Consider the following 23,957-nt stretch of genomic DNA (forward strand, 5'->3'; position numbering starts at 1 on the left):
TTACAAATTTCTAAGTCCTAGTGATTCTAGGTCCCAGTAAGGATATTTGACAAATATCAGAAAATTATTTGCCAATTTTGGAAGTTTCAGTGGTTATTTGAAAGTTGTATAAAAATGAATATAAAACAAAAATTAAAAAAAAATAAAGAAGGAGGAGAAAGCAAGGGAATAGATATCAGCTGGTGGAAAAATCCTGAGAAGAGAATAAAATGAGTGTTGACTAATATTAATATATCACTAACATATGGTGGACACTGTGATAGACCATTATATACATTATGTGATCTGCACAATGATCCTACAATCTAGATATCATTCAAATTAAAATGGAAAAACAGAGGGCCACTGGGGTTTAAGTAACTTGCCCTAGAATCATTTTGAGATTCTAATCATAAGACAAAATCCAAGGTTTGTTTAACTCTCTCTGAGCCTTTGTTTTTTCAACCATATTATCCTTTGTCCAAGGAAGAAAATTAATACCTGGGTAATGTAATTCATAAGAAAAAATGAGTTCCAAAAACGTCATGTTTGTGTATAAACCTTAATTTTCCATCTAGGTTGTAAACTCCTTAAGACAAAGAACCAACAAGTTCGTGTGTTTCTATGGAAAGTAATATTTTATACTTATATAAACTTGATGAATCAAAAAATATGCTTCCATAAAAAATTGAATCTGCAGGAGCTGAACTGAGGTATTCCACCAATAAAATGAAATAAATAATGGTGCTCTGTTACATAATAAAAAGTTGATCTGTCATTTGCAGATCTGTACACTTCAGATTGTATATATTATTGCATGTAAACTATAAATCAATTAAATTAATAAATAAATAGTAAAGAAAAAAGAAAACAGCAATGGTACTTTTTCAGAGATGAGCAGGCTAGTGAGAAAAGTTATAATTTAGATTTAGATGGTTTTGGAATTTCCTTAATTTTTTTTTGAAGTATAGTTGATTTATAATGTTGTGTTAATTTCTGCTGTACAGCAAAGTGATTCAGTTACACACACACACACACACACACACACACACACACACACACACACATATACGTACACACATGCATCCTTTTTTTAAATATTCTTTTCCATTATGGTTTACCATAGGATATTGAATATAGTTCTATGTGCTATATAGTAGGACCTTGTTGTTTATCCATTCTATATATAAAAGCTTACATCTCCTAACCCCCTCCCCCTTGGCAACCACAAGTCTGTTCTCTATGTCTGTGAGTCTGTTTCTGTTTCATAGATAGGTTCATTTGTGCCATATTTTAGATTCCGCATATAAGTGATATCATAAGGTATTTGTCTTTCTCTTTCTGACTTACTTCCCCTAGTATGATAATCTTTAGTTGCATCCATGTCGCTGCAAGTGGCATTATTTCATTCTTTTTTTATGGCTGAGTAGTATGGAACTTCCTTGTTTTTTTATATGAACCCTTCCCTAAATCTTCAGGACTCTGTTAATTCTGGGACTTAACAATTGCAGATGACTTTCAAGACTGGTGGTTTTTAAGGAGTTCAACTAAATTCTGGCCGCTGAGTTGGGCTTTTTTAAGGGCTTCGGCCTTTGCTATTAAGGGCTGTGGGAGCTCTGCTCGGTGCTCTGTGGTGACCTAGACGGGTAGGATGGGGGTGGGTGGGAGGGAGGTTCAAGAGGGAGGGGATATATATATACATATAGCTGATTCACTTTGTTATACAGCAGAAACTAACACAACATTGTAAAGCAACTATACCCCAATTAAAAAAAAAAAGCTGTTTGTTAACTATGACTCCTACTTGGTATAATTCTTTCCTGGGTAATTTCTGGAAAGAAAATGGATTTTCAAAGACTATGATTCAAGCCTGGGGATTTAGTTTCAACAATGCAGACTTAAAAAAAACAAAACAAAACAAAACCCAAAACAAAACCTATAGGAAGCAGGTACTGTATTTCAGAGCCATTGTAATACAACTGAGCAGAGTGAGAGGAGTGTATCCAGTGATGGAAATGGTGGATTAATGGATTAATCATTGGCCTAATGATGGAAATGGAGAGGGATTGAAGCCACATTGGGAGATAAGGGGAATGGAAGTAGCGAATATGGGCCCAGAACCCAACCAAGAGTGGGAAGCAGTGTTAGAAACAAGCATTAAACAGGAGCAAAGCTGTGAAACCAGAGTTCTGCGGTACACTCGGGCTCAGTCAGCAATCTAATAACCTTCATAGCAGGCTCACACCCTGGCTCTTCTACTTACTAGCTGTGTGACTATGATTGAGTTCCTCAACCTCTCTGATCCTCAAATTCCCTATCTATAAATTATGTTAGTTATGAGGTACATGAGAGAGCTACTGTAATTATTACTCCTAAAAATATTATTACCATGTGGTTCTCTGCCTCTCCTCATGGGAGACATTGACCAGTTGTCCTGGGCATGTGAGTGAGGCCAGACAGAGAGGCAGATATGGATTTACAGGTCACTCTGCTCTTCTTAAAGTTGGTTATCTCATAGGTGAATACCATGCCCCATCAGTCTGACCCTGGCAGGATCCACCACATTTGTGAAGCTCATATTACTGTGCTCCATTTGTCTTCATTTCCTCTGTATCAACACCAGCCTGATTTTCTCATTAATGGAGGATTTGCTTAGGAATTATTTTCCAGAGGAATTTAGCCACTAATCCCTTTTATGATAGCAAAATCGCTAAGCCCCCTGTGTCAGTTAGGGTCCCAGCAGGCAACAGATGGCACACTCAAATTGGATAATTTATGGAGAGTTTAATAAAGGAATTATTTAGAAAATGGGGCCAGGATGTAGAGAATCTACTAGGGGTAATGCAGAACCCTGGGACTGGTAACTGCCACTACTCTACCTACCCTAACCTTGAAAAGGTTATTAGTTGAAGAGGTTATCAGTATATAGAGACTGTGAGTGCTTCCTGACAGGAGCTGTAGTCTCTATTTGAAGGACAAAGTCCATCTTTGGCATCTCTGCAGGGAAGGAGCTAAAGGAGCAGATAACCCAGCCGCATCCTCTTTCCTCCCTCTGGTTTCTTGTGCTCCCCACTGGCCAAAGCCAGTGGAAAGCTAGAGGGCAAGGGAGGCTGATGATTCAGTCTACACAGCTCAGTGTCCCAGAGTGCAGAGCAGAGAGGAGAAGGGTGGAGAGTAAATCTGGAGAGACAAATAGAAAATACTCTTCTCCCTCTCTTAGAGGCTCTCAGCTCCAAGTGTAGCCACAGTAAGTGTGCTGAGGTATTTTACGTGATGTATTGCAAGATATTTATTACAAAAATAAATGTATTGAATCCTGAATCACCTTACAGAACTTGATGACACTGGTTTAGAATGCAACAGACCTGGGTTCTACCCTGGCTCTACTGGAGTGCCTTATTATCTCTTATGTGCTCTTCAGCATGTCACAGATTCTCTCAGTCTCAGTTTCTTAACTTGTAAAATGGGAGTAATCATACCTATATGATAGAGTTGTCACAAAGATTCCATGAAACAATACAAGTGAAAATATTTTATAAACCATAAAATTGTATAAATGTTATAATTTATACAATTTTACTTTTGTTTCAAATGGCCATACTACATACATACATTATAAAAGAGTATAGAAAGAGACTAAGCTGGCTGCCCCTCTGTTGTCAAAGAATTATGCTTCATTCTAGGTGAAAAATTGCAATTCTAGTGAGCAAAAACTAAGAAACTTTGAAATCTATATAGTGTTCTGGTAAAATATGACTTTGGTTCTCATTGGGTAGCCTAAAAGTTTCATTTGAAGTGAGGACTGTGTATTAATTTATACCTGTGAAAGCCTTGTATGACATTTCTAAATCTGTCTGTAAGATAATGGCTCTAAATGGTTTATGACTTTTAAAAGATCTAATAAATATAGTAACTTTGTACCTCAGTGTAATGAAAAAAGTGATGTTTTGGAATATTTCATTCCTCATTGAAATGCATTACTATTTCCCACCAACATAAATCTCAGAACTGGAGATCTTCTGTTGGCTCATTTCTTTCTTTCTTTCTTTTTTTTTTTTTAACATCTTTATTGGAGTATAATTGCTTTATAATGGTGTGTTAGTTTCTGCTTTACAACAAAGTGAATCAGCTATACGTATATATATACATATATCCCCATATCTCCTCCCTTTTGCATCTCCCTCCCACCCTCCCTATCCCACCCCTCTAGGTGGTCACAAAGCACCGAGCTGATCTCGCTGTGCTATGCGGCTGCTTCCCACTAGCTATCTATTTTACGTTTGGTGGTGTATATATGTCCTTGCCACTCTCTCACTTCGTCCCAGCTTACCCTTCCCCCTCCCCGTGTCCTCAAGTCCATTCTCTGTGTCTGTGTCTTTAGCTCATTTCTTAAAGAAGAGACCCTGAATGAATAGACAACATGAGGCTGTTCTCCAGTATCTGTCCCGGCCCAGAAAGGTCTGAGCATGGATCAAAATAGAGCCTAAGACAGAATAGCCCAGGTACAGGCACCTTTTGAAGAGATATCAAAAAGAAGGCGTTTTCCCTACTGTACTAACCTCCTACTTTCCCCTTCCACATGGCCATTTCATTGAACTCCCCCACCCCAAATGTGTTTCTAGTTGCTTGTGATATTTATTAAATTAAAACATGTATGGCTGGATTTTCCAAAGAGGAGCTCCCTTTATATAGAACACTGAAAATGACGTCAACACATGAATCCCAAATAAGGGATTATAAATGCTCAGAGCATATTGAGGGGCCCCAAGGAAGAGGAGGCTACCAAGAGAGGAGGAGAAAAGGAGGAGGAGTTAAGCCTCTGATTTGTTAAAATGTGGATACTGCCGAGACCCCTATCCAAACGGGGAGATTAACTAGGGGAACTCACCTAACTGGGCTGCTAGAGCAGAAGTTGAGCTCAGCCCACATGCCTGGAGCCTTTAGTGCATTGTTCAGTAGTGAAGTTCTCAACCTTTGTAAAAACTTTTCCTCCCACCCTGACATGCATCTTAGATGATATTTACCTGCTCAATACATTCCCATCGGCATAGCCATGATTTTATGGCAATTTCCAATTAATGCTATCCCTTTCTCTTCTCGAGTTGAAATACAAAGAAAAGCATGAATCTATAAATATTAATATCAGTGTTAATATACATATTAATATGTGGGTATGAGCATCTAAGAATATGCTACTTCTGTCTTCAGACCCTTTCTAGAATCTAACCACATTTCTCCACTTCTGCGGCTGTCACCTTGGCCAGAGCCACACCGTATCTCGCTTGGGCGAGCCTCTGAAGCAGTCTTCCTGCTGCTACTTCCTTTTTTTTTTTTTGACCTCCAGTTCATTCTCAACATAGCCCCCAGGGTGATCCTTTGAAAATGCAAGTCAGATCACGTCACTGGTCTGCACAAAACCTACACTAGCTCCCTATATCATTCAGAGTAAAAGCTGTCATCTTACAATGATCTCAGAGGCCTTCTGGGTGCCACCCTTTTGTTACGTCTCACCTCCTACTGCTCTCTCACCCACTCTGCTTCATCCGTGCCAGCCAGTCTCCTTCCTGTTCTTCAAATACATTAAGGACACTCTTGCCTTAGGACCTTTGTATCAGCAGTTCCTCCTCTCTGGAGCAGTTTTCCACCAGATTTTTGGATAGCTAACTGCTTCACCTTCCAGTCTTTGTTTAATTGTCACTTTTCCCTCCAGGCTACCCTGTTTAACGTGGCAACTCATTCCATCTCTATGCCCCAATTCCTGTTCCTTCTCATTCTGTTTTCTCTCCTCTCCCATAGTATGTATCGTTTACCATACTACAGGATTTTCTTTATTATATTTGTTATAGTATGAGCTCTACCCTGGCAGGCATTTTTGCTTCTTTGGTTTATGATGTATCTCAAGCACAATGAACATTGCCTGATACATGACAAACAATACATAAATATTATTGATTGAAAATAATTTGCTAATTCATTTGACAAGCACAAATTGAATATTTACTCTGTACTTGGCATTGTGTTAGGTGCTAAGGTGAAATGATGAAGGAAGTCAGATGTGGCTTCTGTGCTCGGGCAGCTTAGAGCCTGGTGGCGAATGCAAGATGTAAACCCAAACACCAGAGCAGTGAGTGTCTCCTGCTCACTTCTGTGCTCATATTTGAGGAAGCTGTCAATCTGAGATTTTCAATCAGGAATGGAGACACTAGTCAGGTACTACTGTTGTCAAAGTGGGGAAAAAAAAAAAAAGGAGTCTGGACATTAGTAAGGAAAACTTGTATTAAAGGGGTTATTGCAATAAGAAGACACTCAAAGCCCCAGCCAGATAAGTCCCAGGGAAGAAGTAGGTGAGTAAGTTTTCATAAGCAGAGACAGGTCCTGGGGGAAGGTGACCAGGAGAAGAGGAGGGTTCTTAAAGCTCAACAAACTGCTCAACAACGGGAAAGTCATGGCAGGAAATGTTGTGGTCAGGCACATGGGGTGGGGTGTGGACCTGAGATGGAGCACAGAAATGACAGAGAGGGTGTTCTGAGCCTGGCTGTGCTCGGCAAACCAGCCTGAAGTCATGTCAAGCACAAAGCTCGATTAGCCTTGTCACTGTTCATAAGCAAAAGTTAAGGTTTAACCGTAAAGCAATTGATGGCTTCTGTTTCCTTTCTTAATATAATTGTTCCCTTTGGGGTTATATATGCTGCTGTATTAAGAGTGATGCATTAAAGTGCCCAGAAACAGTAAAAATACTAGCTTAGTTCTGTCTGTTGACCACAAGGTTACCAACTATAGCAAAACCCCTTTCGAAGGTGTCAGTAGATGTCAGGTATACACTGTGGGTAGCTAGTGGTGTGCATAGTGATAACAAAAGGCATGCCCTGGAATTCAGCAGTGGAATCGGAGTTCGGAAACTGTCAGGGGAGTCTTTGAGCTTTTTGAAATGGCCTCAGTTTTTACCACCCAATAATATTATGTGCTTATAATAAACTTCATGTTTTTTTTTTTTTTTTGCAGTACGCGGGCCTCTCACTGCTGTGGCTCCTCACATTGCGGAGCACAAGCTCCGGACATGCAGCCTCAGCGGCCATGGCTCACGGGCCCAGCCGCTCCACGGCATGTGGGATCTTCCCGGACCGGGGCACGAACCCGTGTCCCCCGCATCGGTAAGTGGACTCTCAACCACTGCACCACCAGGGAAGCCCTAAACTTCATGCTTTTAACTAAACATTGTCACCAGTGCAGTAGTACCAGATCTCTGTTAAGCATGTTTTATTGAGGGGTATACTGTGCATATAAACTCTGTAAGTAAAAGATGAGAAAACAATTAATATCAAAATGAATCTGTTCGATGCAGTTCTTTTGGAGCACATTAAGTGTACTGTAACCTGCTACTAAAGAACTGCATTTTTATAGTGAAAAATACTTCTCACAGGAGGCCTTCAGTGAAACCACAGTATCTTAGATTTTATTTGGGAAAGTCAGTAGCTGCTTCTGACTCTAATCACACATGCTTTGGCCTCCTATAAGTACATCTGGCATGTAGACTGTGAAACACCCTAATGGGTCTTGAATTCTCTGAGTTACTAATAAATTTACTGAAATGTATACCAGCCTTTAAACTAAGTCCATAAAAAATGTATCTCCATCCAGAGTTATATAATTGTTCTGGTTGGAAGAGCATTGGGCTAGGAGGCAAGGAGGAGAATGGGGATCAGGGCAGGGATAGGAATGAGGGTTAACATTTGAGACATTCCTTTTATGTCCCTGTCACTGGGCTCACTGCATTACATACATCAGGTCATTTACTGCCCACACCCCCTTGTGATGGGTTAGGATCCCCATTTTGTAGATAAAGAAATAGAGATTCAGAGAGGTTAATTAACCTCCCTCAGTCACACAGCTAGAAAAGGCAAGGTATGGGTTTGATGCCAGGCCTGTCTGATTCAAGTCCATGCTTTGCCCAGTTCCACCTTCAGTGCTGTCTGTCATTTGATGTGTCATCTTGAGCCATGGCTGCTTTGATTTTCTGTTTTCTCTTGGAGATAATACCACCAGGCCAATCGACTTCACAAGAGTGATGTTAAATTAAATCTATATGAAAGCACAATGAGAAAGAGTTAAGAGCTTTACAAATGCAAGTCGTTGTTATGGAATTGAATGGAATGAACATGATTTTACATGCCTGGAATATGTTTGCTGGTGCCCTTTGGTTAAGGCACGCTATTAGAGATAGCACTGCTAGTCACTAAAGATTTAACACAGACCCAGGAGCACATGCTAAGCACAGGGACAGAGATTCCACCTGCTTGTTAGATACAAGAAAAGTACAAGGCACCTGTGGTCCACTAACTGAAATGGTTCCCAAATTAATAGAAGTATTTTTAGGGTAATTTTCTTCTCTTTTTTCCTGTCATTTCATTTATGAGGGGAAGTGTTTATGACCTTGAGCAAGTTACTTGATCTCTCTGCACTTGTCTTTCTCTGTAAAATGGTAATAATGATACCTACCTCAGAGTGGTTATCCATTCATTTATTCCACAATTACGCTAAATGCCTACTATGCGCTAGACATTGTTTTAGATGCTGGAAATACAGCAATGAACAAAACAGATAAAAATCCCTACCCCCTTACATTCTAGTGATGGATGAAGACAAGAAATAAGAAAAATAAGTAGAATAGAGACCACGTTAGATGGTGCTAAAGAGAAAAATAAAGCAGGAAAGGGAAAAAAATGATTAGCGATGGGTGGGATGATTTGCACTTTTAGACATGGTGACTCAGAAGTCCTCACTGGGGAGTGACAATTTAGTGAAGATTAAAGACCAGAGTAACTGCGGCAGGGAGTCACGGGGCTATCCTGAGATAGCCTCACGTGTTTCGTGTGTGAGTGTGGTGTGTACAGGGGAGTAACAAATGAAATAACGTATGTCACCCCCTAGCAGGTACTCAATACCTGTTTGTTAACTAGGAAGGAACAAAAATATGTGTGTCCAGGCTCTGCAAGGGGAGTTATGAATGCAGAGAGACTGGCTTTGTAAATAAAAATGCAAAGCAAACAAAATGAAAGCATCATTCGCCTCAAACTTGTACCACTGAGAGTGCTAAGAAATCTCAATGAAATATCTGTCAGTCAGTTGCCAAGAGCCTGCCCTGCCCGTTCAGATGCCTGAAGGCTTTTGCTGGCTTAGTTATTGCTCATCTGAAAACTACAGTTCAAAATGGCCTTGGGTAAATTTAATGACCTGCAGATCCATGAGAGATACTAAGGGGAGAGAGCTTTTAAGGTTGATGTCAAAGAGGGATCCCTCCCTCAGTCCTTCCTTGGCGGTTGCCTCTATAGTAGGATATTGAGCTTAATGAACCACAGATCTGGCCATCTCCAGCACTCTTATGATTCTTTACGGTGACCTAATATGACTTTTTACTAGACTCTTAGGTAGCAAATAGGCTTTAGCTCTTGTTCCAACTCTGGTTGATGGGGAGTGACTGACTGGGGCACAGTCCTGATGAATGCCGAAGCCTGTCTGGGCTCTTTGGGAAAGCGGACTGTGATGGTTAATTTTATATGTCAGCTTGACTGGGCAGTGGGGTGTCTGGATATGTGGGCAAGCATTATTCCAGGTGTTTCTGTGAGGGTGTTTTTGGATGAGATTAACATTTAAACTGGCAGACTGAGTAAAGTGGATTGTCCTCCCTAATGTGAGTGGACCACATTCAATTAGTTGAAGGCCTGAGTAGAAAAAAAGCTGACCCTCCCCTGAGTAAGAGAGAATTCCTCCTGCCTGATTGCCTTTGAATTGGGACATCAGCTTTTTCCTGGTTTTGGACTCAAACAAAACATTGGCTCTTCCTGGGTCTGGAGATTAGTACTCGAGCTACACCATCACCTCTCCTGATTCTCAGGCCTTTGGACTCATAATGGGACTAAACCATTGGCTCCCCTGGGTCTCACCCTATGATCTTAGGACTTTTTGCCTCCATAATTGTGTGAGCCAATTCCTTATAGTAAATCTCTTTATACATGTATATCTCCTATGGGTTCTGTTTCTCTAGAGAACACTAATATAGGAGCTGTGATTAATTAGCAGGGTCCCATGATGGTAGCAGTGGAAAGCATCCATCCACATTTCCAAACTTTATAAAATTTCCATGCACAACTGCATGAGAAACTAAGCCAAACTACTGAATGAATTTCATTACAGGCTAGCGTTTAAAGACCAGTCAGGCTCCCAGATATAAAATTACAGAGGTATCTGTTCCATAACTTGACAGAGTCTTCAAGGAGAAACTGGAAGTCTGTCTGACATTTGCAAAGCATCAGATTTGTGAACGCACCCTGGTTGTGTTAGAAATAGACAGTGAAGTAATGGGAAATGAGAATTGATAAAGCTTTGATTTATTTGGACATTTGATACCACCTTTGACAACTTTGTCTACCTTGACATGTCAATAAAGTTATTAAAATGAAATCTGAAAAAAATGTAGAGCATTAGAGCATAACAGTTTCATTTTTAAGTCGTCGTGTCCAGCAGACCAAGAGAATCTGAGCCCAAGGCACAGAGTGGCTGCTTTAATTCCAGGCTGCCACTCTCCTCTGCTTGACATTTGACGGTGTACTTAAAACTGCTCCTAAGCACATCAAGAGAAATGAATGAGTAAATAATTGGTTGCCCCTTTAAAAACAGAAAATATCAGCTTGGGTTTAATTAACTGCCATAAATTATTCTCAGGCTAACTGTTCAGAGAGGAGCCACTTTTACCCTTTGCTTGCAATGAAGGAAAATTGTTCAGGTCACTTACAGCTTCACTTTCTAAAGTCGCAGCATAAGGTGGTGTGTCCCATGATTGACAATATCAAGGGCTGATGAAATGAAACCTCTCTACTATGTTAGAGCTTGGACTAGGAGACTAATAATAATATTTGGGTGCTAAGCATTTCCATCAGTGCTTCCTTCAGAGCCATTCATAAAACTGGTTTCCTGGCAAGACCTAGAAAAATGAAAAGAGCACCAAACTCCCCTCTATTTTTGAAAAATGTTGCCCATTTCTTCAAGAACTCATCATTAATATGAGAAAAAATAAGGCTCAACTTGTAGAAATCAGGATATCCAGGAAGGAATAGCCTAACTCAGCACACGTTTATTAACGTGGACTACAGGTAAGGCACGGTCCTAGACCCCATGGAAAATGTGAACATCAACACTTACATCATCAAATCTAGTGAAAGGTGACATGGCAGGTTCTCAAATAATTATAGCGTGGGCAGCAGGTGATAAGAGATTTAGAAATGGTAGAGATAAAATGGTGTGGGTGGACAGAAGAGGGAGGTATTAATTCTGTATAAACTAAGAGTGGTAGATGACAGTTATGAAAGGTTTCCTAGAGGAGAAGGCATTTGAGCTGAGACTTCACAATAGGAAGCTTTTACAAGTAGAGCCGAGGAAAGAGCGGCTTATGCCTGGAGAACCGTAATGACCAAAGCTTAGAGTTTGGGAAGCAGCAGGGCATTGAGTGGTAGATGAGATGGGTTTGGGAAGATCACAGAATTAGATACCAGGTTGAGGTGGTTGGGCGTATTTTACAGGATTCTGACAGTGTTTGAGGCAGGACGTGGCAGCTTGGAACTGAATTTTAGAAACATGCCGGCAGTATGTTAAACGTATGTGTGGGTGTTGTGGCTCCAAGCTGCTCCCATAGACCACGAAAATTGTGACTTAGCTTGGACCAGGTTTTCTTGAGAAGAGGTAATTGCTATGGAGGTAGGACTAAAAAAGGGTGGTTGTAGTCATGTGGCTGGCCACTCAGAAAGTAAGCAGCGTTGGACCAGGGAAACGTTAGTACAGGTTTTATAATCAGGTTGTAAATGAACCCTGAGACCTTGGTATTAGTTTAAGTCCCTCGTTGGGAGATGTTCAAAGAACACGTGAGGTGCCGGTGGTGAGAAGGGGCTGCTCCTGGCCAGAGCAAGTTAGACCCTGACATCCTAGCAGTTCCCAGGCTTCTTGCTAAGTTTCTAGCAGGATGTGGCTGGATGTGGCTGCATGTGCACGAGGCACATGCTGGTGACTTATACTGCGGGCTTGATGAAAAACTGTCAGTGTTGTATATGTGTGTGTGTAGCTATATGGTGAATATCCAAGAGTAGGCCTGTTTGTTGGTAAATTTGGGGCTTCCTCAGAGGACTAAAATGCTGGCAAAGAGTATTTTAGTAATCCAGAGTCCCAGTATTTGCTTTGTTTTTATCAACATCAGAAAACTCGTGGGGTGAGAGTCAGTTGAGTCCAAAGCTCCAGGCATTTGGGACACCATTGTGATAGGGGATGGGCTTAAGGCTTGGTTACCCTGTTTTTTTCTCTTTTGTTTACCCCAGAATGATTTGACTTGCCTCCAGATACCTTATCTAAGTTCTTTTGTTGGAAATACGGAGAAATTGGCGAAGAAGAGGCCTCGGACCTCTCTGGAGCAACTGAAGTCTCTGAAGTTTTAGTCATTAGATAGAAGCATTCTTTTTCTATTTTAAAATTTTTATTTATTTATTTATTTTAATTAATTTTTGGCTGTGTTGGGTCTTTGTTGCTGCGCGTGGGCTTTCTCTAGTTGCGGCGAGCCGGGACTACTCTTCATTGTGGTGTGTGGGTTTCTCATTGCGGTGGCTTCTCTTTGTTGCGGAGCACGGGCTCTAGGCACACAGGCTTCAGCAGTTGTGGCACGTGGGCTCAGTAGCTGTGGCTCATGAGCTCTAGAGCGCAGGCTCAGTAGTTTTGGCGCTCGGGCTTAGTTGCTCCACAGCATGTGGGATCTTCCCGGACGAGGGCTCGAACCCGTGTCCTCTGCATTGGCAGGCAGATTCTTAACCAATGTGCCACCAGGGAAGTCCAGTAGAAGCATTCTTTAATGTCAGCGCCATCATTTGTTATGTGGTTCCACCAGCCAGGTCACATCTGGATTTGCTGGTTTCATATTTGCCATAGTGATAGCAAAATCGGCCTTTGCTACCTCTACCAAGCTCACAGGCTATTAAAGCGTAAAATGATACTTAGATGGCGGAGGAGTAGAGGAACAAACAGTTGGCTTTGAACGGTAGCCTGGAGGTCAGGGTGGGAGGGGCAGCTACTTAGAAAGTATAGCACAGACACTTGGAGAGGGGATGGAGAGAGGTAGATAAATGGAAGAATTCTTTCCTAAAAGGCACAAATTGGTTTCAGGAGATTGCAGTGACAGGAGTAAGTCACAGACTCAATGGAAGGTCTATCCCTGAGAGATGTAACAGCTGTTCTGCTGATAGCAAAGAGTGGTCCCTGCATCTGTAGGAACTGGGAGTTTTGCACTAGACAAGTTACCAAGGCAAGGACCATATCAGAGGTTGATTTAATGCTGAATAACTAGCTCTGTGTTTCATAGATTTGTACAGTGGTAAACCTGGAAGAGACACTAAAATATTTTAGTCCAGAACAAATAATAATAACTTGTTATTGACTTTTTTGATTATCTCTTTTCTCACCTGTCCTGGCTGCCACCTAGGATAGTTGTAAGGGTCAAATCAGAGGGATGATGTGTGTGAAAGTTAAATTCCAAATTGCTGAGCATATGCAAATCACCATTGGTGATGCTGATAGATGATCATAGAGATTTAATGTTGGAAATGCCTTATAGCATGCTCCAGCCGGTCACATGGAATGATAAAGGAGCCTGAGGCCTGAGAGCTGAGAAGCATTGTCCAAGACACACATTTAGTGAATTATTGGCTGCTGCCTCAAATCCTTTTCAAAGCAGGTTTAGTATAAATCAGTTTACAGTAAATAGTGAGTGGCAGAGCTGCCCCTAGGACCCAAGTGCCTTGACTCCTAGCCTGTGTAATTTTCCTCAACAGGTTAATGGTATCTCTTCAGTCTTCAGTCTGAAAATTTCCCTAGAAATGGGTCTCAGCTCCATTTAAGAAGTATTATTTTGCCCTTAATTTGTTCACCTGTGGATGACATAGGGCGGAGTCTCCATTTTCTGGCATAGGGTGATAGGGGCTCAGAGGGAACTGGTGGGTTTTTTTAATGGAGGAAGAGACTGGCTCTAGAGGGCAGGCTTGAGCTGTTTTGGATTAGATGCAAAAGCATTTTCAAATCAAATAAGTAGCAGGAGGAAAACCCATCTAATAATTTGCCTTTATCTCCTTTTATGCAGAAATCAATTGGATCAACAACTATTTGAAACGTGAAATCCTGTATCTGTCATGCTACCCAAAGAGAAAAGGGAATATTACAACTTTTTTTTTTTTTTTTTTTTGGAGGAGTAGTATGCTCTTTAAGTTTGAGAAAGGGGCAAACTTCAAAATCTGGCCTCTTGCCCTATTCTGGGTATCAGGCAATACCACCACAGAGTGTGGAGTTTGTACACTAATTAAAGTGTCTTACTGATGACTTGTTTGGATTCCAGGACAGGCACCAGATGTCACTCAGCCCACAGCGTGGAGAGTTACTCTTAATTACAACCTGAAGTTGCCCTCGTTGGAGGTGATATTTCCCTCTCAGTTGAATAACTTAATTCACACTGGAGAGTCTGTTTCTGCTCTCATGTTGTTTTCCTTCATCTACCAAAAGATGGTGCTTCGTTACAGTGCTGGCCACTTCTTAAGGGTTACCCCCAAAAGCCCAGGCTAATAAGAGAATTTCCAACCCAACAGGAGTTCTATTACATGTGCCTTTTGCACTTTCTTTGTGGTCCTTCCTACCTTCTCCACACTGTGCTGTGTGTAACTTGTGCCATCGCATTTTCTTCAGAATGTGTCCAACTGCCCCATCCGATCCTGAGCTGACAGTGCATCTATGTCTGCTGATTAGCACTGCAGAAAGACAGCTGTTGTTAGCCATAATCTGGCTTGAGGTCAGTAATTCTGATTGCTCCTGCCCATGAGCATAAGTGAGAAGAAAGCAAAAGCTTTAAGCTTTGGTTATAGCTGACTTCACTTCACTTCCTGAACCTGCAGATGCTGCTTCCAATAGAGACAAGCAAGGTTTTTGTAACTGACTCAGATAGAACTAAGCACCGCAGGACACAGATTTTATAAAGACTTAATTATCGGGTCTATCCCAACAAGGCTAATCCTTCACAGGGCCCCAGGACTGAGCCTGTGATATTGTTTGGGTCTTTAGTATTATCCAGGAGACTTCTTTAAGCTTGGAGTTTTAGAAGTTTAAAAACTAAAAGGATTAGAAGAGGGAAAAAAAGACAACATATTGCGGGTAACTTTATACAGGGGTAGCAAACTGTTTGTTTTAGCCTGTCAACAGTCAGTGTTAAGTATAATATAGTACTGGTATTTCTTTCTGTGCTATTCTTGGGGAAACCAACAGTACCTTGTCAATAGGAAATTGACTTTTAAAATGTTTAGCTAGGGCCACTGGTCATAATCTTGCTATTTCTTACTAGTTAAGTGGAGTAGAAGAAATATGGGTTTTGTGCTCAGAAAGATCTGAGCTTCAGTTTCTTTAGCTGAAAAATGGGATAAATAATATATACTTCAAAGTGTTGCTGTGAGGATTTGAGAAAATGCATCGTTCATAAGAACAGTGTTAGTTATTACTGTCTTTATAATCCTTGCCTACATTTATTCTTCAGTATCCTGGTACTTGAGCCCCACTGAAGTCTTTATTCAAATGGTGGTTTTATTGAAAAAACATGGAATATTCTAAAGAATTATTTATAATTAGTCATAAGTTTCTTGTTTTAAACCAGTGGCTCTCGGCTCAGGAGCGCCACCTGGGAAACGGAAAGAAATGTAAATTGTTACCTCACCCCAGACCTACTGAATCAAGCCCTGGTCCAGACAGACTGAACAAGAAACTTTAGGCGTGGGTCCGGCAATCTGTGTTTTATCAAGTCCTCCAGAGGATTCTGATGCACACTAAAGTTTGAGAGTCACTGGTCTAAAACTGTAAATTCATCAGCTGCCGTTGATCTTTCTGTGTTTAATGATTCTAAATACATTGCAATATAAATATGTGCAAGGCAGGGACCTTTCAAAGTGGGCACTGTCTGCAGAGATTTTCTTAGATGTTCTTCCTGAGCCCCTCACTCTGGGAAAAGAAGTCATTCCAGTCAGGGTGCCTCTCATGACTCAGTACTCTTCTGCTGGTGGCGCTTTCCTTGCCTCCTGACTCTGACAGTGCCACCTTACCTATAAATATTTGAACAAAACAAAAAGGAGAGCAACATTAAAGGTAGCAGCAATAAACCCTAAAATATTCCTGTCCCTGGACTGTGATTCAGAGAGTAAGGTTCTTATTTCAAGCATCCAGCTTGCAATTATTTCATTGTCTCTTATTTGAGGGTCATCTTGGTTTATTGTGACACCGTTGAGGGCTGAGGTCTCTACCTGGAGCTGCAGGAAACACGGCCATAATCATTTAATAGCTAACAATGCCTATGGTTATCTGTAACCCATGGGGTAGTTTTTTACAATGGCAAGCACGTTCTTCCTTGAATACCCCTCCTGAACTTTTGCAGTTCACCTTTAAAGCATCTGAAGCTCCTGGGTATTGAAAGAAATGATTAATAGGCTCTATTGATTTTTCAAAAGTAGGGAAACAAGGTGGCATGAAGCAGTGAATAGGAAACTGAAAATTTCCATTACACATTCACTTTTTAAAGGGTACTTTGAGATGACTTTCTAGGGGGAATGTCAGTGAGTTTCTAAATATTAAAAATCTTTTCAGTTGACGTTTAAAGGTGACAAATGCTCACATTTATATTGCTGTCCTTGCTTCCTTTGGCACAGAACATTTTTGTCTGAATGTATCCAAACCGGCTAAGTTATTCAGAAGAATGTTTCAACTTTTACAGTTGTATTTTACATGTTGGACTAAAGGGAATCTGTGCAGGGATATTTGTTCATCATGTGTATTATGTATTTTTGTTTGTATATCTGTAAATGATATCTTTCTACCCATAGCCTTCCAGTTTCTCATGGTGTTCCTGGAATGCCTTTCCTGGGGGAATGGTAGAGCCTCTGTTATAAAAGTAGGGAATTAGGGCCCACATTGCTTAGAAATGTCATAGATCAGGCATACCTTTGCTACTGGAACCTAGGTCTTCCAGTTTCCTTGAAGTAACATAATTTCTGTGTTCCCTGAGTTGTGGATACGCCCTTATAGAGTGATTTTACACTTGCTTCTGTACTGACCCAAGGTTTTCATGGGTTCTGGAAAAATTATGTCAGCTTCTAAGCTTGAAATTCATGCCATCTGCTTAGCATACATTTGGATATCTCACCCACATGTGGTGTACCTTTGGCATTTCTATTTTTCATATTTCTCTTAGAAAGCTTTTATTTCTTCCCCACCCAGAGCCTGGAGTAATACAGTAAACTTTCTTGTCAGTTTTTGGCCTATTGGAGGGAATTTTTCTAATCCCTCTTTTCTTTTTTGAAGATTGGGTCATGCTTTGAGGGTCCTTACTTTAAGCAGAGTTGTCTTTCCAGATCCTGTCTCAAGTAGGTTAAGACCATAGTATAATGGGCTGAATGATGGCCCTAGAGATATGTATATATCCTAATCCCTGGAACCTGTAAATATTACTTCATTTTGGAAAAATGTCTTTGCAGATGTGGTTAAATTTAGGATCTTGAGGTGATCGTCTTGGATTACTGGGTAGGCTCTAAATTGATTGACTAGTATCCTTATGAGAGAAGCAGAGGGAGATTTGAAACACAGAAAAGTAGACTTAGGCACACAGAGGAGAAGGAAATGTGAAGATGGAAGCAGAGACTGGAATGACGTGTCTATAAGCTAAGGAAAGTTTGCAGTCACCAGACGCTGGAAGAAACAAGGAACAGATTCTCCCGTAAAGCTTCCTGAGGGAGTGCAGTGTGGCCCTGCTGACACCTTGATTTCAGACTTCTGGCCTTCAGAATTGTGAGAGGACAAGTTCTGTTGTTTTAAGCTACCAAGTTTGTGGTTATAGCAGCCACAGGAAACTAGTATATATGGCTTTTGCTCTCTCTAGAGCTTTAAAACCTCAGCCCCTCAGTCTCTAGGGCCTATTTTCGGGCACAGTATCCCTTCTGCCCTTATCTCTCAGTTTGATTCCAGAAGTACCACTTACCTAGAATAAAATCTCCCTGGAATTGAGCAACCTGCTGCCCTTCCAGGCTGGATTTATGTTCCTTCTTGTTTTAACCAAGGGTGTGGGGGAGGGAGTTTGTCATTCGTTCAGCTGTGTGCTTAAGATAATTTTTGGTTATATTTTATGCAGAATTTCTGTGGTTATTTCCAGTGAGTAATTGAGTTGCATTAAATCAGTCTACTGTTTTGGAAAAACAAGAAATATTAGCCAGGTTTCCGCAGAGAAACATAATCACGATCTGCCTAGAGGTCCCATGATCTACCATCTGCAAACTGGAGAACCAGGAAAGCCAGTGGTATAATTCAGCTCAAGTCTGAAGTTTGAGAGCCAGGGGAGTCAGTGGCTTAAGTCTTAGTCTGAGTCTGAAGGCCTGAGAATCTGGAGTGCCAGTGTCCAAGGGCAGGAGAATGTGAATGTCCCCGCTCAAGCAAAAAACCAAATTCACCCTTCCTCTGCCTTTTTGTTCTATTCACATCCTCAATGGATTGGATGATGCCCCATCAACAGATGAGAATGCTAATCTCTTCTGGAAGTACACTCCCAGACACACCCAGGAATATCAGCTATCTGGGTACCCCTTAGCCCAGTCAAGTTGACACATAAAATTAACCCTCACTGTCCCTTTAAATATTTTTTTAAACGAAACTGTTTAGAAACCTATTATGTGAACAAATATTTTTAACTGTTTCTGTATGTCTGCCTATTTGTTATTTCTTAACTAATTTATAATTGACAGTGAATTCTGTTAGTAGTCTTGATTTCCAAAGGAAATGTGACTGGACATTTCCTCTGTGATGTGAAGAAGAAATAGTGTTAGCAAGGTGGTCCATTAATTATGCTAGTATCTTAGTTCAACAGCATTCAAGGGCAGTGAAGTGGAAATCATAATGGGTTTTGAAAGAAGCTTAAATTAGAGTTATGTCACCAAGGTGGGGATGGGATAGCTGAAAAGTCAGCAGGAGAGAAAAGAGGAGTTTCAAAACAAATGAGACGATTTAAAGTGTTTAAACCAGAGCCAGAGTCTTTGGCTATTGTCTGCAGTGTTAATTCAGAGGTGCCAGAAAGTCTTTTTGTCCAAAAAAAATTTTTTTCTGACTTGTTCACTGATTGTTTTCATACTTCCATTTTAGATAGGACTCAGACTGCAGCTATACCAGAGAAAAGTTGACTCAATGACAATATAATTCAAACTAAGATTACTATGACTATTTACCACAGATGCCTGAAATAGGGATGGAGGAAGGGAGACAATAATTGTTGCTTTGTACTGTAGTGATTGGTACTATCTTATTTTCCTTAATGTGTTTGTCACCTATTGCTGAGTAACAAATTACCCAGAATTTAGTGGCTTAAAACAACACATTATTTCATAGTTTCTGGGGATCAGGAACCTAGTCATGGCTTAACTGGGTCCTCTGCTTCATAGTCTCTCATAGACTGCAATCAAAGTATTGACCTCGAATTTATGGTCTTACCTGAAAATTCGTCTAGGGAAGGATCCGTTTTCAAGTTCACTCACATAGTTGCTGAAAGAATTCAGTTTACTCAGAGGCTGTTGGACTGAGGGTCTTAGTTCCTCACTGGCTGGTTGGCTGGAGGTCACCTTCAGTTCTTTGCCAAGTGGCCCTCTTCATTAGGAGAAGCCTGTAAGGAGTGCTAGAAAAAGAAGGTTAGCAAGATAAAAGTCTCTGTCTTTTATAACTTAATCTCAGATTTACTTTTGTCATATTTTACTCATTAGAAGCAAGTCACTAGGTCCAGTCCATACTCAAGGAGAGGGAGATTACACAGGATGTAAATATTAGAAAGAAAGACTCATGGGTAGCCATTTTAGAGGGCTTACTAGTATATCTATTCAATGCCTTGGAGAACAGTAACATTGTCTAATTCATTTACATGTTGTCACAGAGCCCAGACAGAGTAATTACCCATAGTAAAAAACATGACTAATGTTTGGTATAATGCTACCTTCTTTATTTATACTAAGACACTCTCTTATTATAGCTCACTGGATACTATTTATCATTGTCCTCTGCTAATTTCTCCTCATCTTTCAGATCTCTAAATATTGTAATGCCCCTGGATGTAGAATTCTGATCTCTACTTCTGTATATATAACTGAGTCTTTCAGTGATCTCATGTACTTTTATGCTTGAAATACCATCTGTGACACCCAAATAGATATATCGTGGCTTGACTTTACCTCTGAACTTTGCACATCAGCAACCTGCCCATCAACGTCTCCATTTCGTATTAAATGATTATCTTAAACTAAGATGTCTAAAAAAAATGAATTTACCAAGCTGCTTCTCTCTCAGCCTTCCCTTTTGGTAAATGACAACTCCCTCTTCTAGTTGCTCAGACCAAAAACCTAGAAGTCACCTTGACTTCTCTCTTTCCTTCGCATTCTGGATCAACAAATACTGTTGCCTCTATGCTCTGCTTCTGCCCAAGCATCTCTTGCCTGGACAGTTCCAGCTCTGCCTCTTAACTGTCTTTTGTTTACACTATTAGCCTCTTGGTTCTCTATTCTCAATTTGGAAACTAGAGTAATTTAAAAAAAATATAAGTCAAATCTGCTCAAAACTTTCCAAATGGACATATAACTTGGAATAACATCCTTACCATAGCCTATGAGAACCTACCTGGTTTCCCCCTAGTTATCTCTCTGACTGTATTTCCTTCCACTTTTCCTGCTTCTTCCACATGCTCTAGATGTATTGATATCCCTTCTCTTTCTAGAACATACCAAACTTGTTCCTCCTGAGATTCTTGGCAACTGCTCCTCCTTCCCTGGCATCTAGTTCCCCAAGATAACCACATGACTTGTTTACGTACCTTTTACAGGCCTCTGCTCAATGTCCCCTATCATAAAGGTCTTCCAAGACCACTCTGTCCAAAACCAAACAACACCTCCATCCTGACCCTGGCATTCTCTTTCCCCTAAACCTATATTTCTCATTATGGCACTTAACACTGCTTAATCGTCTATCAATCAGTCAATAAATCAATCATTTATCTGCTTATTTATTGTCTGTTTCCTTCCCTAGAAAGTAAGCTCCAGGAAGGTTAGGACATTGTTAACTGCCTAAAACAGTGCCTGGCATAGAGTAGGCTCTTAATAACTATTTGTTGAATGAACGAATGAATGGTGAAATATTGTAGCTGTTGTTGACTTTCTCGTTTCACAACAATATCTACCTTTATCTAATTGTAGAGAGAATGATTGCAAATTCAAGCTTAACAGACATGTAGGGGAACACAGGCATCTGTTGGAGATGGAAGATAGCTGGGTAAAGAGAAAAGGGAACAGAGTCAAGGATCTTATGGAAAGAAAAAGAGCTGTTGATCTCTGTAGTCAGTTACTTGGTTGTTAACTACTGTAGGATCTGAGTTTCCAGACAAGAGCTACTCTTTCCTGAACTGGAATTGTAGGGCAACTCTAGGGAATGGAGACCCTGACCAGAGGTGGAAGCAGATTGGGACAAAGTAAGGTTGTTCATAACGACAGTCATACTTCAGAGATATTGCGGGTTTGGTTCCAGACTACTGCAATAAAGCGAATATCGCAATAGAGCGAGTCACACAAAGATTTTTGGTTTCCCAGTGCATATGAAAGTTATGTCTACACTATACTGTAGTCTGTTCAATGTGTAGTAGCATTATGTCTGAAAAAGGTACCTATCTTAATTAAAAAATAAGGCTGTTGGGAAAATAATGCAGGTTTGCCACAAACTTTCAATCTGTAAGAAACCCAGTATTTGGGAAGCACAATAAATCGAAGCACAATGAAACTGCACTACCAGAAGAAGTGGATGTGGGCCAGGGCATGTTTGGGCTTAGGGGCATAGGAAATGAGTATCTAGAGCTTGGGACTTTCTGAATAGGACATATCTTCAAAGCTGGACAGAGATGGTCTCTATGTTCTAGATACCTGTGATATTGTATTTGTAGTGTTTGCAATGTGCCTATAATTACCACTGATTTCTGCACTCTGGATTTCTGTTTAGCATACTGCACTTATCACACTTTACTTTTTATTATTATTACTAATGCAGCACCAAAATCTTTTCTAAATATCTTCTGTTTACATTCCCTTATTGGCAAATCAGCTTCTCTCTCTTTACGCCATCCACCATTAAGTTCCTAAAGAAAGGGGAAAAGGAGAACATGATGTAAAAGAGATCCTACTAGACAGGATGATGCAAGAAAAGCTAGTTTCCTGTCTCCTGATTTTGGAAAGAGAAAAGACAGAGTAGAGGTAGGGCAGTGAGGTCAAACTTAGGTCACCTTGTTTTCTCTTTCTCAGGTTGGAACCCTGGGAGGGTAAGAGGTACTGGGGGGGAGGGTAATAATGTCCAAAAGGGGGTTATGAAGATGCCTGAGAACCTTATGAATACCATATCAGTGGGAATGTGCTATTGGCACTCCTTCCCAGATTCAAGGGGAAGCCTTCTATCGGCCACATACAACATGCCTTAAAGAGGGCTGAACACCACTGGCAGTTTAACTTTTATTTTCCTTTTTTTTTCCATGTTACCCTGATCATCAGTTAGAGAAAACAAAGAATCTTTTCTCTTTGCACATCTGAGTGTAATTTGAGTTAAAGTACAATCATATTCGACTTAAGAACATGTCTTATTTCCCAGCTTTTCCCTCTAGCATCCAACCTCCCCCAGATCAAAGCTCCTTGAGAATAACAAATGTGAAAGTGTCATTAGCACACCTTTTTTTGTGCCTGAAACATTTTACATAAAATATCTTATTTGATCACCCCATCGTGTGGTGTTTGCTTTATGACTTCACAGACCAGAACATGAAGCTAGAGAGGTGAAGTAACTTAGCTGTCTCACACAGCTAATATATTTCAGAGCCAGAATTAAAATTCAAATCTGTCAAGTTCCAGACGTGCCTGTACATTTTTGTATCTTCCACTGCACCTTCCACAACAGAATGAGTATGTATAATGAGTGCTCTTTTCTACTTGTAAGGTAGAGTATATTATGCTGAACTGGGAGTAAGTTGGTATATTAGGATAGGATATTCCAGAGAAACAGAACCAATAGGATCTATATCTATAACTATGTATCTATATCTATCCTCTCTATATATGTATATATCAGTATCTCAATAGGATGTCTCTATCTATCTATCCATCTAAGAGAGATAATTACTATAGGAATTGGCTCATGTGACTGTGGAAGCCAAGAAGTCCTATAGCCTGATATTTGCAAGCTGGAGAAACAGGAAAGCTATTGGTATAATTAAATCTAAGTCCCAAGGACCAAGAATCAGGACTGCCAGTGTCCGAGGGCAAGAGAAAATGGATGTTCTAGTTCAAACAGAGAGAAAGTGAATTTGTTCTTCCTCCTCCTGTTTTTTTCTCTTTGGGCCCTCAATAGATTGGATGATGCCCACCCACATTTGGGAGGGCCATCTGCTTTCCTCAGTTCACCATTGAAATGCTTATCTCTTTTAGAAACACTTTTACACTCACCCAGAAATAATGTTTTCCCAGCTATCTGGGCTTCGTTTAGCCCAGTCAAGTTGACACATAAAATTAACCATCCCAGTTGGTGTCAAAAATATACTATAAGAACAGGTATAGGAGAATGTAGAAGGATGCCAAGAAGTCTCAAATGCTTGTGTGCTGTCCATGAGGCAGAAGCAAAGATGTACAAGACTCCAAAAAACATTCTGTAAGTTGTATATGAAAGAACCTCTCCTGCCATCTGATCATTTCTTACTGCTCGTCAACCAGTTAGGATGTGTAGCTCTGAGTCTATTTAAATGCCCAGTGATTAAGAGGTCATATTAATATGATCACTTTTTCATTCCTTTCAAGTAAAGGATTAGCACGTATTCTGATGGCTCT

This window comes from Grampus griseus, assembly GCF_964374135.1.
Source record: "Grampus griseus genome assembly, chromosome: 16".
Taxonomy (NCBI): Eukaryota; Metazoa; Chordata; class Mammalia; order Artiodactyla; family Delphinidae; genus Grampus; species Grampus griseus.